Raw genomic sequence first — 16,399 nt, forward strand, 5'->3', positions numbered from 1 at the left:
TTTCTCTCAGTCCTTATGCTATTGTTTGCTTGAATGTTGACTATATTGATTCCTTATGCTTTTTTGTGAGATTGTTTTGCTTATTTTTTTGTTTGTTTTTGTTTGCTTTATTTTTGTTTGTTTTTTGCTTCTGTTTTCCCTCGCCTCACTTGATATTAGTTGTTGTTTGTAGTTTGTATTAATCTCCAGGTACTTGTTGCTGGCATTTGCTGGGAACAGTGGTTGTTCTATTGGAGTTTTCTCCCCATATATGTAGTTTGGTCTCCTTTTCTTTCTTAGTCTCTTTCCTTTCTATCTTCCTTTTTTTTTCCCTTTTTCCAATTTCATTCTGACACTCCTTCTTTTTTTCCTCTCCTCTTCTTTTTTCTCTCTTATTCCCTAATTTGCCTTTCTCTGGTAGTCACCTATATTGGGGGTTATCAATAGCATGAATACATCTCTGTTCAGTGCATTGTGTTTTGAACCTAGTTGTGTTGTATTTTCTGCCTTTAAATCAATGCAGGAGAGAGAGAACTACATAATCAGACATCCAGAGAAGAGAGACCATGGGGAGACAAAGAAAAAGCCTGCATATGAAAGAAAAGCAGGCATCACCAGAAAAGGAAGTAAACGAAATAGAGGTTAACAACATTTCAGAGAAAGTATTCAGAGAAATGGTCATAAGGTGGCTGAAAAGAATGGAAGACAAATTCGACAATATGAGTAAGAACCAAGAGGAAATGAAGAACCAAGAAGAAATGAAAAATGACATCGCTGCTGTAAAGAACTCAATAGAAATCATCAAGAGTAAAGTAGAAGAAGCAGAGGACTGCATCAGTGAGCAAGAAGACAAGGTGGGAAAAAATAACCAATTAGAGCAGCTTCTAGAAAAAAAATAAAAAGCAGGAGGAGAGCGTAAAGGAACTCTGGGACAACAAGAAACAAAACAACATCCGCATAATAGGGGTTCCAAAGGAGAGGAAACTTAGCAAGGAATAGAAAACCTCTTTGAAGAAATAATGACAGAATACTTCCCCGATATAGGGAAGAAAATTCCCAAACTAATTCAAGAAGCTCACAGAGTCCCAAGCAGAATGAACCCCAAAAGACCGACGCCAAGGCACATTATAATTAAATTGGCAAACTACAACTACAAAGTAAGAATGTTAAAAGTGGCCAGAGAAAGACAAAAAGTTATATACAAAGGAACCCCCTTCAGAATAGCAACTGATTTCTCAACAGAAACTCATCATGCTGGAAGGGAATGGAATGAAATATACAAAGTCATGCAAAGGAAGGGTCTGAATCCAAGAATACTGTACCCAGCAAGGCTATCAATCAAAATTGAAGGTGAAATCAGGAGCTTCACAGACAAAAAAGGACTAAGGGAATTTATCACCACTAAACCAGCAATGTAAGCAATGTTAAAGGGTCTGCTGCAAAAAAGAATATAGAAAGTGAAGAAGGAACACAGGGGTAAAGAATAAGAATGGCGACAAATAAGTACCTACCAATAATAACTTTAAATGTAAATGCATTAAATGCCCCAATCAAAAGACACAGGGTAACGTATTGGATAAGAAAACAAGACCCATATATCTGCTCTCTACAAGAAACCCACCAGAAAAAAAAGATGCACACAGACTCAGGGTGAAGGGCTAGGAAAATGTTTTCCAGGTGAATGGAAATGGAAACAAAGCTGGGGTAGCAATACTTATATCTGACAAATTAGATCTCAAAGTGAAGGACATAACAAGATATAAGGAAGGCCACTTCATAATACTAAAGGGAGCAATCTATCAAGAAAAAAATAACTCTGGTAAACTCCTGGAGGATATCAAGGGAGAGATTGACAGCAATACACTCATAGTAGGAGACTTGAATACCTCACTATCACCATTGGACAAATCCTCTAAACAAAAAATCAGCAAAGAAACATAAATCCTAAATGACTCACTAGACCAGATGGAATTAATTGACATAGTCAGAACATTTCACCCAAAAGCCACAGAATATACATTCTTCTCAATGCACCAGGGTCATTTTCAAAGATAGACCATATGGTGGGACATAGGCAAAGCCTCTTCAAATACAAGAAGATAGAAATCATACCAAGCATCTTCTCAGATCACAGTGGCATAAAAGTGGAAATCAACTACAATAAAAACAATCCAAAAATATCAAACACATAGAGACTAAACAGCATGCTATTAAACAATGGTGGGGTTAACAGAGAGATCAAAGTAGAAATAAAAAACATCATGGCAACAAATGACAATGAAAACACAACAATCCAAAATCTAAGGGACACAGCGAAAGCAGTCTTGAGAGGGAAGTTCATAACCTTACAAGCCTTCTGAAAAAAACAAGAAACAATGGTAATAAATTACCTAACCCTACAATGCAAAGAGTTAGAAAGAGAGAAATAATAAAAACCTAGTGTAAGCAGAAGGAAGGAAATAATAAAGATCAGAGCAGAGATAAATGAAATAGAGACCAAAAAAACAATACAAAAGATCAACAAAACCAAGAGCTGGTTCTTTGAAAGGATAAACAAGATTGAGGAACCTCTAGCCAGGCTCACCATGAAGCAAAGAGAGAGGACCCAAATAAGCAAAATCAGAAATGAAAGAGGAGAAATAACAACAGACCTCACAGAAATACAAAGGATAGTTACAAAATACTATGAACAACTTTATTCCAACAAACTGGACAACCTGGAGGAAATGGACAATTCCTAGAAAAATAAAACCTTCCAAACCTCAAACAGGAAGAATCTAAACAGCTCAATAGCCCAATAACTATGGGAGAACTTGAAGCAGTCATCAAAAAGCTTCCGGAAAACAAAAGCCCAGGGTCAGAGGGCTTCACAGGGGAGTTTTACCAAACATTCAAGGAAGAACTAAAACCTATCCTCCTCAGACTATTCCAAAAAATTCAAGAGAAAGGAACACTTCCAAGCTTCTTCTATGAAGCCAGCATCACCCTAATACCAAAACCCGATGAAGACAACACAATGAAAGAGAATTAGAGGCCAATATCCCTCATGAACATAGATGCCAAAATCCTCAAGAAAATTTTAGTAAATTGGATCCAGCAGTACATCAGAAAGATCATACACCATGACCAAGTAGGATTTATCCCAGGAATGCAAGGATGGTACAATATCCACAAATCAATAAACGTGATTCATCACATAAACAAATTGAGAGATAAAAATCACATAGACATATCAATTGATGCAGAAAAAGCATTTGACAAAATCCAACACCCTTTCTTGATAAAAACTGTCAACAAAGTGGGAATAGAAGAATCATGCCTCAACATAATAAAAGCTATATATGATAAACCCACAGCTAACATTATACTCAATGGGCAAAAACGAAAACCATTTCCCCTAAGAATAGGAACAAGACAGGGATGTCCACTCTCACCACTCCTGTTGGACATAGTACTGGAAGTATTAGCCATTGCGATCAGACAAGAAGAAGAAATAAAAGGCATCCAAATTGTAAAAGAAGTAAAACTGTCCTTATTTGCAGATGACATGATATTGTGCATAAAAAATCCGAAAGACTCCATAAAAAAACTAACAGACTTAATAAATGAATTTGGCATTGTAGCAGGATACAAAATTAATGCCAATAAATCTATGGCATTTCTATACACCAATAGTGAACTTACAGAAAGGGAGATTTAAAAAGCAATCCCATTTACCATCACACCAAAAAAATTAAGATACCTAGGAATAAACTTAACCAAGGATTTAAAAGTCCTATACGTGGAAAAATACAGGACACTGAAAAAAGAGATAGAGGAAGATGTAAACAGATTGAAGAACATGCCATATTCATGGACTGGTAGAATCAACATCATTAAAATGTCCATACTATCCAACGCAATCTATAGATTCAATGCACTACTCATTAAAATACCAATGGCATATTTTACAGACCTAGAAAGAACTCTCCAAAAATTCATCTGGAATAAAAAAAGATCCCGAATAGCCACAGCAATCCTAAGAAAGAAGAATAAAGTAGGTGGGATCTCAATACCAGATTTCAAGCTGTATTACAAAGCCACTGTTCTCAAAACAGCCTGGTACTGGCACAAGAACAGACATATAGATCAATGGAATAGAAAAGAGAATCCAGATATTGACCCAAACCACTATGCTCAATTAATATTTGACAAAGGAAGCATGAACATACAATGGAGTCAAGACAGTCTCTTCAATAAATGGTGTTGGGAAAATTGAACAGATACATGCAAAAAAATGAAACTACATCACCAACTTACAACATACACAAAAATAACTCAAAATGGATGCATGACTTAAACATAAGATGGGAAACCATAAAAATCTATGGCATTTCTATACATCAATAGTGAACTTACAGAAAGAGAGACTAAAAAAGCAATCCCGAGCATGGTAATGGATTTATGGTGGGCCCTTCTCTGTGGGCTTCTCATAGTGTACCCATGCCAGAGTAAATTGCTGCCTCGAACCATTGCCCAGCCTCCTTACCTGTGGGCTGTTGGCACTGAAGAGGGTTGTACAGTATGAAAAAAAAAGAAAAAAAAAAGCAATCCCATTTACCATCACACCAAAAAAATTAAGATACCTAGGAATAAACTTAACTAAGGAGGCAAAATCTCTTCTATTTCAAAATTGATTTAACTCTTCATGGTCTTTGTTCTTCCTTTTGCCCCCAGTGCCAAATTATTACCCTGTTGTCCCAACACGATGTTTTGAAAGTAATAGTTTTTAATAACTAATTCATAAGTTAACAATCATTAATCTACGTTTTTAAGATACAGTATGTAGTATTATTTTTGTTCATTTTTAGTGGAAGTTTTCTTTTTCTCTTTTCTTTGGAGAGTGATTTTCTTATTTTATTTTATTTTATTTTATTTTATTTTATTTTATTTTATTGTTGAGAGTATTACAGATGTTCCCCATTTTTCCCCATTTGCCCCCCTCCACCTGGCTCCCACCCCAACCCATGGACTTAGAATGGTATCTAAGTCTCTTGTCTATGTCCATGGGCTATGCATATATACATATAAGTTCTTTGATTAAAATCTCTTCCAGCCCTACTTCCCACTTTCCCTCTGAGAACTGTCCATCTGTTCCATGCTTCCATGTGAGACTTTCTATCTTTTATGTCAATATTTTCTGAAAATTCTTATTTACTTTTATAATGGATCATACCTTTAAATATTTTCACTAACCTCTTTATTTACTTTATTCACATATCAAATGTTCAGCAAAGAGTTTGATATTTCTTTTAAAAGTATTTTCTCTAAAAAAATACACAGAAAAAAAGACTGGAAGAAAATATGTCACATTATTAGTAGTGCTTGCCTCTATAAGGATGCAGAGAAAATTAAACCCTATTGCATTTTTGGTGGGAATCTAAACTGGTATAGCAAGAATGGAAAACAGTATAGAGGTTCCTAAAATAATTAAAAATAGAACTACCATCTGATGCAGCAATTTTACTTTTAAAGAAAACAGAAAAAAAGACTGGAAGAAAATATGTCATGTTATTAGTGCTTGATTCTGGATGGTGCAATAATGAGTAGGTTTTTCTCTATGTGTGTGTTTATTTTTTCAAGAAAATAAATAAACCAATGAAAAAATTGGCAAAGGACCTATATAGGTATTTTCCAAGAAGACATACAAAATGCCAACAGGTATATGAAGAGATATTAAACATCAATAATGACCAACGACCTATAAATAAAACCACAGTATCACCTCACACCTATTAGAATGGTTATTATTAAAAAGACAAAAAGTGATAGGAGAAAGAATATGGCTGCCGATGGGAAGGCAGACTGCAAGAGAGTGTGTGAGTGAGAGAACAAAGGGAGAGTGTGTGGTTGCACGGGGAGTGTTTGTTGGTGAGTTGAGGGACAGCTATACTCCAGGAGACTGTGGGGCACTGCTGGACAGGGCTCCCTTGACCAGGCAGCCCCCACTGCTGCTGGGTTCCCTCCCAGAGTGACTGGCTCGGATGCGGAGACCATGCCATCTTGAAGGGGAAAGAGGATGTTATCGGAAGCCTGAAAATCCCAGGGAATCTACAACTACAGCACCCACCGAACAGCTGCGAACCCGAGAACACCAGTCCCCAAGAGGCACAAGCACGCAGATTCAGAGGAGCTTTATACTTCCTCACAGAAAGGTCAGATTTCCCCTGGGATAAGGTGAGGTCTGTGGTCCCCGCAGGAGAGAGAAATGTGCACAGCAGAAGCTGGAGGACCCGGGGAAGACTGCAACTAGATAAATCCACAGCTGTTGGGGCTGGCGTGATCCATAAATGTGAAAGGGGGTCTGCAGAGCTGTTAACAGAAGGGAAATATAAAAAGCAACCCATTTTGATCTGGGCATAAAAGGACAGCATAAAAATTTTAAAAGTATGCTGGCTGCTTAGACCCAAGAGGAAAAATGAATGCACAGACTTGCGCCTCAGCACCAGAGTTCGCACACTTACTCTGGCTTTTTTATTTCTTCTTCTTCTTCTCTTTAAATCCTTGCTTTTGATTACTAAGCCCAATACATAGGATCACCCAATTGGGGACCCTCTAAGAGACTGCAGGGGAAGTTGTTTTTCTGAAACCTGGGGATCAGAGTGGGGAATAACCATCAGAGAACCAGCTCTGGGGCAACCCACTCCCCAAAACCAGTATTAAGTGCCAAAGGGAAAACAAAATCTAAACACTAGCTAGAGAGACCTGGAGGTCAATCCAGAAACACTGCCACCCAGGGATTGAATCACAAATTGACTCTTATGTAAACACAAACAAAGGAATATACGAAATAAAGACATATTGCCCACTTAAAAATCAGGACTGTGGCTTACAACACTGAGAAGCAGTGGAATGCAGGGAACTTCAACACTGTCCTGATTAGGAAACAGGTGTGCCAAACAGAAGAGTAGAGGAAGTGAATGACCTTCACTACTGCACATTTTTATTTTTATTTTTTTCATCTTTTACTTTTTTTTTGTTTACATATTTTTATTTTTTATTTTTATTTTATTTATTTTTTTTAAATTTCTTTATTGATTAAGGTGTCACATATTTGTCCTCATTCCCCCCTTCCCATCCCACACCCCTCCCCAAGGATGCCCCAACACCCTGTTGAACTTAACCATTGGATAGGCTCATATGCATGCACACAAGTCCTTTGGTTGATCTCTCCCCCCTCCCCCCAACCTCCCCTATCCGCCCTCTGAGGCCCGCTAGTCTGATAGATGCCTCCTTGTTTCTGGTTCTGTTCTTGTTCATCAGTCTATGTTGTTCATCATTTCCCCTAGATGAGCGAGATCATTTGTCCCTAGAGATATACTTATAAGAACTGAATGTGAGACGAGCAATAATAGTTATGCTGACAGGCAAATGAATCAGTCTGTAGTGAGTTTCTTTCTGGACCAACAGTTCTTTAGAGACCCAATTTCAATGTCCACCAGTTCCTTATGTGTACATGTCAGCACTGACCCCTCAGCTCTGGATGGTGGACAAATGGTGGTAACGTAGGTCCAACTCCCTCTGGTTTGGTCTCGGCCTGACCCAGGGGCACGGCTTCACCCGGACTCAGGGGCATGTGGCCTCACCCAGACCTAGGTGCGAGAGGCCTCACCCGGATCCAGGGACACATGGCCTCACCTGGACCCAGGGGTGCATGGCCTCTCACAGACCCAGGGGCACGTGGCCTCACCCGGGCCTAGGTGCGCGAGGCCTCACCCAGATCCAGGGACACATGGCCTCACCCGGACCCGGGGGTGCCTGGCCTCTCCCAGACCCAGGGGCGCGTGGCCTCACCCAGACCCAGGGACGCGTGGCCTCACCCGGACCCGGGACCCAGCCTCACCCGGATCCATGGACACATGGCCTCACCTGGACCCAGGGGTGCATGGCCTCTCCCAGACCCAGGGGCGCGTGGCCTCACCCAGACCCAGGACCCAGCCTCACCCGGATCCAGGGACACATGGCCTCACCTGGACCCAGGGGTGCGTGGCCTCTCCCAGACCCAGGGGCGAGTGGCCTCACCCGGACCCGGGACCCAGCCTCACCCGGAACCGGGGACACATGGCCTCACCCGGACCCGGGGACGCGTGGCCTCTCCCAGACCCAGGGGCGCGTGGCCTCACCCGGACCTAGGTGCGCGAGGCCTCACCCGGTTCCAAGGACACATGGCCTAACCTGGACCTTGGGGCGCGTGGCCTCTCCCAGACCCAGGGGCGCATGGCCTCACCCGGACCTAGGTGCGCGAGGCTTCACGCAGATCCGGGGACACATGGCCTCACTTGGACCCAGGGGCGCGTGGCCTCTCCCAGACCCAGGGGTGCGTGCCCTCCCCCGGACCCGGGACCCAGCCTCACCCGGATCCAGGGACACATGGCCTCACCCGGACCCAGGGGCGCGTGGCCTCTCCCAGACCTAGGGGCGCATGTCCTCACCCGGACCCAGGTTGCTGAGGTCTCACCCGGATCCAGGGACACATGGCCTCACCCGGACCCAGGGGCACGTGGCCTCTCCCAGACCCAGGGGCGCATGGCCTCACCCAGACCTAGGTGCTCGAGGCCTCACCCGAATCCAGAGACACATGGCCTCACCTGGACCCAGGGGCGCGTGGCCTCACCTGTACCCGGGCTCCAGCCTCACCCAGACCCAGGGGTGCTTGGCCTTACCCAGACACAGGGGCGCTTGGCCTCCCCCGGACCCGGGACCCAGCCTCACCCGATCCAGGGACACATGGCCTCACCTGGACCCAGGGGTGCGTGGCCTCTCCCACCCAGGGGCACGTGGCCTCACCTTGACCCAGGGGTGCGTGGCCTCTCCAAGACCCAGGGGCGCGTGGCCGCACCTGGACCCGGGACCCTGCCTCACCCGGATCCAGGGACACATGGCCTCACCTGGACCTGGGCTCCAGCCTCACCCAGACCCAGGGGTGCTTGGCCTCACCCGGACCCAGGGGCACATGGCCTCACCCGGGCCCGGGATCCAGCCTCACCCGGATCCAGGGGCACACGACCTCACCCGGACCCGGGATCTAGCTTCACCTAGACCCAGGGGCTCGTGACCTCTCCCAGACCCCTGGTCGCGTGGTCTCACCCAGATCCAGGGGCGCACGGCCTCACCCAGACCCGGGACCCAGCCTTACCCGGATCCAGGGGCACACGGCCTCATCCGGACTGAGGATACAGCTTCACCCACACCCAGGGGCACATAGCCTCACCCAAACCCGGAATCCAGCTTCACCTGGACCCAGGGGCGCGTGGCCTCACCCAGACCCAGGGGCGTGAGGCCTCACCTAGACCCAAGGGCGTGTGACCACACCTGAGCCCAGAGGCTCGCAGCCTTGCCTGGACTCAGGTCTCAGCGGGGTTTCGTCTTCTTGATCCTAATTCCTGTTGGTCAATTCCCTCTCAGCAATTCCTTCGGTCATTTTCTCAGAGCTCCAGGGCAGCTGCTGCAGAACTCGTTGGGCTGCGGGCTCGGCGAAGCTCCGGTGTGCCCGGTGCGCGGCGGCGGGCTGGTCCGGTGTCGCTGCGTCGGCCCTTGGGTCTGCAGCGGTGGCCGGTCACCGAGCGTGCGCACCTGGCCGCTTCCGGGGCGTTGAGATTCTTGAAGGACTCGGAGGTCAGCAAGCGCGGAGTCTCCCACCCCATGTCTCCCAGGGGCTCATCTGTCCATGCTTGGCAGCGAGTGGAGCCGACCCCTCAGCCGGAGACCGCCGGGGGAACTGCGCCGAGCACGTTCCAGGCCGCCATTGTGTCGCCTGAGCCGTAGTTCTTAAAGTGTGGACTTTGGGTCACCGGTGTCAGCATCATCCCACGTACCCCTCTCTTTTATTCTAGTTGTAGAGCATCTGCTCAGCCAGCCCTCCAGTGGTTCTGGATGGTGTCTGCTCTGCTCTCCCGTCGTAGTCTCAAAATTGTTGTGGTAGGCAACGATCAGGCTTCCGCCCTATGCCTCCATCTTGGTCCTCCTTTGTATAGTTAAGTCTTGATTGTTGTTGGTGTCACTGGGAGGAATTGTCCTCCAGGCCAATTGGCTGTGAGGACCCTCTTTGTCTATATAGGAAGAGTTGCTGTGCAGGAGACATGTTTATGGGCCGGGTCTTGATGCAGCAATGCTTTGGCGCTCACTTAATCTGCCTCCTGAATGTGTCCCTTGTGCGCGTGGTTGAAATCTGGTGTCATCTCACACCGACGACTAGATGCCCTCATTTCTGGGTCTCCAATGTAGTGTAGGTCAGCTACTACCTGAGGCACTCAGCAGGGAAAAGCCTCTGCTCATCTTGGATGGGGCAGAGTTACAGGGTGGAGCCTACAACCTTGGCTTCCTGTCAGCCCCGCCCTATGAGGTTCCTGTGTCTGTGTCCCTCTGTACTCCTTGCAAACACCTCTGAGAGAAACGCGCCCTGGAGTTTCGCCCGCTGCCAAACAGTCCAGTCTCTCCCCTAATGAATCTGGATTCCCAAATTCTCGCCTGGAACTGGGTTTCAATGTAGTTGGAACTGGGTCTCAGCGCAGTCTGGCACCTTTGTCTCCTTCCCAGCAGGGCCACTCAGTGGCGCAGGCAACAGTCCGTCCTCTGCGCGCCTTCCAGTGCACGCCTCTGGAGCCGCCGCTCCTCTGTGCCTCTGCCCCACAGCCCAAATTCATTCCCCCAGCATGCGCCTGTCTTCCCAGGGTTTCGCCCGGAACTGGGGTCCAGTGCAGTCGGAACTGGGGTTCAGCATGGTCCGGAGCCCTTGTCTCCTTCCTGCTAGGGCAGTTCAGTGGCGCAGGCAACAGTCCGTCCTTTCCGCCCCTTCCCGTGCGCGCCTCTGGAGGTCTGCCTTCCGCCGCTCCTCCGTGCCTGCGCCCCACAGCCCAGATTCATTCCCCCAGCCTGTGCCTGTCTTCCCAGGGTTTCACCCTGAACTGGGGTTCAGTGCAGTTGGAGCCGGCGCTCAGCGCAATCCGGAGCCTTTATCTCCTTCCTGCCAGTGAACGCCGGCCAGGCCTTCAGCCGCCCCTTCCTCTCCGGCTCCATCCTCCCCGAAGGCGCGCGTGCTCGTGTCTCCGCCCGTTTCTCCATACCTCAGGCTTTTACCGCTCCCCCGATTATCCCCGTGGCCTTCTCCTTCCCCCCAGCTGTGGGCATTTTAGTCCGCTAGCTTTCCTGTGGTTCTGGACGATGTCCGTTCTGATCTCTAGTTGTATTTTTGAAATTGTTGTGCCCGGCTGCAGGTTAGGTGTTTAACCTATGCCGCCATCTTGGTTTCCGGGTCATCTTTTACGTAAACTAATTGTTTTCTTTTTTCCTCACTTGATTTTACCTTTTTAATTATTTCATTTTTATTTGCAATCAGTATTATACTACTACTATTTTATCTTTTTTTTTAAAAGTGTCATTTTATTTTCTCTTTATTTTACTTTGGGATTAGTGTTCTACATTCTATTTTCATCTTTCCTTTAGCATCATTTTACTCTATCTCAACTTTACCTTTATGCCAACACTCTCTTGCTCATTTTTCCCCTTTGGTTGTCCTGTTTATCTTACGCTATTCCTGCTTTAGATTTTCCCTATTCTTTCTTTTTACCACCTGTTAAAATTTCACCCTACTTATATATCTAATTTCCAATCCCCTGATCCAAATTCATACACACCTCTCTCTTCTTTTTCTTCACTATTCAAAATTTTTTTACTCTCTGTCCTTTTGGAGTTGTTTGCTTGATAGTTGAATATACCGGGGTTTTTTATGCTTGTTTGTGAGATTGTTTTGCTTTTTGTTTTGTTTGTTTTTTTGCTTCTGTTTTGCCTCACCTCAATTGATATTAGCTGTTGTTTGTAGGTTGCATTCATCTCCAGGTATTTGTTGCTGGCATTTGTTGGGAGGACTGGCTATTTTATTGGAGTTTTCTCCCCATATATATCATTTTTTCCCCCTCTCCTTTCTTATTTTCTTTCTTTTCTCTCTTACTTTTTTTTTTCCTTTTTCCAATTTTATTTTTCCATGCCTTATTTTTTTCTCATCTTCTTTCTCATCCTCTAAATCGCCTTTCTCTGGTGGTAACCTTTATTTGGGGTTATTAATATCGTGAATACATTTCTGTTCAGTGCCTTGTGCATTGTACCTTCTTGTGTTGTATATTGTGCCTTTAAATCAACTCATGAGAGAGAGAACTACATAACCAGACAAGCAGAGAAGAGAGATCATGGGGAGACAAAGAAACAGGCCACATATGAAAGAAAAGCAGGCATCATCCGAAAAGAAAGTAAATGAAATGGAAGCAAGCAACGTGTCAGAGAAAGAATTCAGAGAAATGGTCATAGGTGAATGAAAAGAATGGAAGAGGAAAAGATGGCGACCAGCAGGAAGGTAGGGAGAGAGAGAGTGTGAGTGAAGAACACATAGAGGAGAGTGTAGACATATGTGGTGTGTGTGTGTGTGTGTGTGTGTGTGTATGAGCTAGGGTCAGTTAGATTCTTCAGGTCTTCCAAGGGGCTGCCTAACTGGGCAGTCCTAGATGGTGGACCCCGTGCATAAAGCGGACACTTCTCGGCTGCTGGCGCGGACGCGGAGGCCACACCATCCTGAGAAACAGAGCTGCCTGAGACTAGAATCCTGGCTTCAGACACAAACAAGGACCCTGCAGCCACTGGGGACAGAGAACTGCTATCACAACTTCAGACCAACAGACAACAAGAATCCAGACTTCCTGGCAGCAGATTTCTGTGAGTCAAAGAGCCTATCCCCCTCCCCGCAGGCTTGTGGATAGTGCCATAGTAACTGATAGCCCCGCCCCTCGCCCAAGCTGCAGAGTGCCCGTGCATGGACGCGCTCCCTTTTAGGGAATTTGGCACGCGGGACAGACGCTGTTCCCCTTTGGGGAAATCTGACAGCACACACAGAGGGCTCGGCTTCGGGGAATTTGGGGGAATTTGGCTTGTGGGACACAACTCACCTTAAGGGAATCTTAGAGTGCATACAGAGGGGCTCCACTTCGGGGGATTTGGCATGCAGGACGGACTCCGCCCCCCTTCGAGAATCTGGGAGAGTACACAGAGGCAGCTCCCCTTCAGGAATTTTACAGTGTGTGAAGCCCTAGCTGGTTTGGCTCAGTAGAGGGAGCACACACAGGACACAGCTCCACTTCAGGGAATTTGGCACACCGGACACAGCTGCCTGGGATCCCTGACTCACAGCGCATTCACACTAAGAGCCAGTGAATCCAATTGTTGGTGCATGCACATACAGGGACCCTGATTCTCAACGAGAAACCGCATGAGGCAACAGAAACTCTGACACATGATTCTTGGTGCAGACACAGGGAAACTCTGACTCCTGGCACATGCTAAGGATCTCATTTTTGGCACATACCAACAGTTTGGTGCAGACAGAGCCCCTGAATCTAAGTGGGCACATGAGACCACATGGAACATTGGGGACACTGACCCTGGGCAAGCCTGGTTCCCAACAACCAATGGCAGCCACATGTCCTAGTGTCAGAGCACTTCAGTGAAACTCAGGTGGAGTGAAATCCCCACAGCACACAGCCCAGGTCCATGCAAACTGAAGCTTGAGCTTTCAGGTGATAGCCAGAATGGGGAGACAAAATAATTCACAGAGGAAAGAAAATGAGAAGTCATCAAGAAAGGAAATTAGTGAAACTGAATCTTGCAACATGACTGAAAAAGAGTTCAGAATAATGGTCATGGAATTGATACATAGGATGGATGAGAAAATCAACAACTTATGCAAGAATCAGGAAGAAATGAAAAGTGATATAGCTACAATCAAAAACACCATGGAAAGTTTCAACAGTAGACTACAAGAAGCAGAGGACAGAATTAGTTAGTTCAAAGATCAGGTACAGAAACAAGCTCAATCTGAACAGCAATTGGAGAAAAAAATTAAAAAGTAGGAGGAAAGCCTAAGGGAGCTTCGGGACAACATGAAACGAAGTAACATACGTATAATAGGACTGCCAGAAGGACAAGAAGAGCAGCAGGGATTAGAAAATCTATTTGAAGAAATAATGACAAAAAAACTTCCAGGATATGGGAAAGATAAAAGTTACGCAGGTACAGAGAGTCCCAAGCAGGATCAACCCCAAAAGACCCACACCAAGACATGTCATAATTTCAATGGCAAATATAAATGATAAAAAGAAAATCTTAAAGGCGGCAAGAGAGAGACAGAGAGTTACCTACAAAGGAACACCCATCAGATTGTCAAATGATTACTCAACAGAAACACAACAAGCTAGAAGAGAATGGAAGGAGGTATACAAAGTGTTGCAAAGCAAAGGACTGAATCCAAAAAATACTCTATCCAGCAAGGCTATCAATCAAAATAGAAGGAGAAATCAGGTACTTCGAAGACAAAAAAAGGCTCAGGGAGTTTATCACCACCAAACCAGCAATACAAGAAATGCTAAAGGGAATGCTGTAAAAAGAAGAAATAAACAGGTAAGAAGGAGTACAGACACAAAAATAGATATGACTACAAACAAATACCTTTCAGTAATAACTTTAAATGTAAACGGACTAAATGTTCCAATCAAAAGACATTGAGTGGATGAATGCATAAAAAAACATGACCCATATATATGCTGTCTACAAGAGACCCACCTCAGAACAAGAGACTCACACAGATTGAAAGTGAAGGGATGGAAAAATATCTTTCAGGCAAATGGAAATGAAAAAAATCTGGGGTAGCAATACTTATATCTGACAAAATTGACCTCAAAGTAAATGCCATAACAAGAGATAAGGAAGGCCACTTCATAATACTAAAGGGAGAAATCCAACAAGAGGAAATAATTCTGGTAAACATATACGCACCCAATATAGGAGCACCCAAATACATAAAAAACTCTTGGAGGATATCAATGGTGAGATTAATAGCAATACAATTATAGTAGGAGACTTTAATACCCCACTATCACCATTGGACAAATCCTCTAAACAAAAAATCAGCAAAGAAACATCAATCCTAAACGACTCACTAGACCAGATGGAATTAATTGACATCTTCAGAACATTTCACCCGAAAGCTACAGAATATACATTATTCTCTAGTGCACATGGGTCATTTTCAAAGACAGACCATATGATGGGTCACAGGCAAAGTCTCTTCAAATTCAAAAAGATAGAAATTATATCAAGCATCTTCTAAGATCACAGTGGCATAAAACTGAAAATCAACTACAATAAATACAATCCAAAGAAATCAAACACATGGAGACTAAACAACATGCTATTAAACAAGGACTGGGTCACCAGAGAGATCAAGGAAGAAATTAAAAACATCATGGCAACAAATGACAATGAAAACACAACAATCCAAAATCAATGAGTCACTGCGAAAGCAGTCTTGAGAGGGAAGTTCATAGCTCTACAAGCCTATTGCTAAAAACAAGAAACAATGGTAATAAATTACCTAACCCTACAACTCAAAGAGTTAGAAAAAGAGCAGCAAGAAAAGCGCAGTGTAACCAGAAGGAAGGAAATAACAAAGATCAGAGCGGAGATAAATGACATAGAGACCAAAGGAACAATACAAAAGATCAACAAAACCAAGAGCTTGTTCTTTGAAAGAATAAACAAGATTGATGGACCTGTAGCTATGCTCACCAAGAATCAAAGAGAGAGGACCCAAATAAACAAAATCAGAAATGGAAGAGGTGAAATAACAACAGACCCCGCTGAGATACAAAGGATTGTTACAAAATACTATGCACAACTCTATTCCAACAAACTGGACAACCTGGAGGAAATGGACATATTCCTAGAAAAATATAACCTTCTGAAAATCAATCAGGAAAAATTTAACAAGCTCAATAGGCCAATAACTATGGACTAAATTGAAGCAGTCATCAAAAAGCTCCGGTAAACAAAATTCCAGGGCCTGACGGCTTCACAGGAGAGTTTTACCAAACATTCAAGGAAGAAAAAAACCTATCTTCCTCAGACTATTCCAAAAAATTCAAGAGGAAGGAACACTCCCAAGCTCCTTCTATGAAGCCAGCATCACCCTAATACCAAAACCAGATAAAGACAACACAATGAAAGAGAATTACAGACCAATATCCCTCATGAACATAGATGCCAAAATCCTCAACAAAATTCTAGCCAATCGGCTCCAGCAGTACATCAGAAAGATCATACACCATGATCAAGTAGGATTTATCGCAGGAATGCAAGGATGGTACAATATACGCAAATCAATAAACGTGATACATCACATAAACAAGTTGAGAGATAAATATCACATAGTCATATCAATTGATGCAGAAAAAGCATTTGACAAAATCCAACACCCTTTCTTGATAAAAACTCTCAACAAGGTGGTAATAGAAGGCTCATACCTCAACATAACAAAAGCGATATATGATAAACCCACAGCATA

The 16,399-nt window shown here is 44.4% G+C and overlaps 1 non-coding gene across 1 annotated transcript; it reads left to right on the forward strand.

Annotated features, from left to right (window-relative positions):
- The first annotated feature begins 4,406 nt into the window (after positions 1 to 4,406).
- On the forward strand, positions 4,407 to 4,543 carry LOC114229332 (small nucleolar RNA SNORA42/SNORA80 family). Its single transcript, XR_003615417.1, has one exon. It is a non-coding gene; the product is annotated as a small nucleolar RNA SNORA42/SNORA80 family (small nucleolar RNA).
- The last annotated feature ends 11,856 nt before the right edge of the window (positions 4,544 to 16,399 follow it).

Source organism: Eptesicus fuscus, chromosome 1 (genome assembly GCF_027574615.1).
Source record: "Eptesicus fuscus isolate TK198812 chromosome 1, DD_ASM_mEF_20220401, whole genome shotgun sequence".
NCBI classification, from domain to species: Eukaryota; Metazoa; Chordata; class Mammalia; order Chiroptera; family Vespertilionidae; genus Eptesicus; species Eptesicus fuscus.